The 1,105-nt window shown below is 36.5% G+C and overlaps 1 protein-coding gene across 1 annotated transcript in view; it reads left to right on the top strand.

Moving 5' to 3' along the window:
• The window catches only part of RAB6A (RAB6A, member RAS oncogene family), a 67,900-nt gene that overhangs the window by 65,556 nt on the left and 1,239 nt on the right, over positions 1–1,105 (top strand). The gene's annotated exons all lie outside the window — the stretch shown is intronic.

Below are 1,105 nucleotides of genomic sequence, written 5' to 3'. Positions count from 1 at the left end.
CTTTCCCTAGACAGATTACTTATAGTTCATTCTTTCATCTTTGGCCTTCTTTCTGTTTCTTCTCATTTTAATTCAGCAACATTTATGGAGTGCTTAAACTCTGAGTGCTTTGTATGGTATGTTTTTCAACCATGTGAAATCTTTAAAACTGCCTTTAAATCCCAACTCAAATGTCATTGCCTGAGGATTTTTCTCAGCTTCTTGAGTAGGGCCTTCTTACATCTGTATTGTCATATCATTTTCTACTTCCTTAGTTCATAGCACTCATTGCATTGTAACACAAGGAATGGTTTGAGTCTATCTCCTTTGCCAAACTGTGAGCTCCTTGAATCCAAAAAGCACATCTTGTTCATTTTTGTGTCCCTAGAGAACTTTAGACAGTGCCTCAAGTAAGCAGGTACTTAGTATAAGGTAGTTAACATCATATATGCATTTTAATTTATAGGAATTTTACACTGCATGCCTAACAAAAAGGAATGATTGAAATAATCTGCAGTTTTACCTGCCATTCTTCCCAGTAAGTGGATAGCTAGGATTGGACGTGAAGTAGAGAGTATGAATCTGTTGTTCCTTCAGTCACTTTCTGTTCCCACATGCCTCTCAAAGTGAACATCTCACCAGGATTGAGTGTGGTATGGTGGTTTCTGACATAGTGATTTCCTAAGGATTTATCAAGGGCAATTTTGACTAGATTGACTTTCTCCATATGTACACTAACTTTAGAACCTAACTCATTATAAAAGATAGGAATGCCACTATACAGTTTAACTAAATGAACATTCTGTCCTTACTCTGAGTTCCTGTAGTAGTTTGTTTTTATGACTCAAATGATATTTTTGCTCCTTAGTTCTTAGCTATTTGTTCATGTCTAATCTCACCCGTTGGAAAGCAAGGATCCTCTTTGTATTTGACATGCTGGTTTTCACATGATATTCATTTTTAGAATAAATAGACATTTTAATGTGCTTTCATTGTGCTAAGGTCTAAGGAATAACCCAGAAGCCATATCCTTTAACTCAACCATCCAGTGGTCATCCCTTTACTTGATGCCTTTTGCTAAATTTTCCCTCCCAATTATCACGTCTCTTTTTCCACAGCTCTTCCG

Source organism: Lipotes vexillifer, unplaced genomic scaffold (genome assembly GCF_000442215.2).
Source record: "Lipotes vexillifer unplaced genomic scaffold, Lipotes_vexillifer_v1.1 scaffold640, whole genome shotgun sequence".
Classification (NCBI taxonomy): Eukaryota; Metazoa; Chordata; class Mammalia; order Artiodactyla; family Lipotidae; genus Lipotes; species Lipotes vexillifer.
Note: the sequence above shows the minus strand (reverse complement) of the source record. Positions and strands in the feature narration are given on the sequence as shown.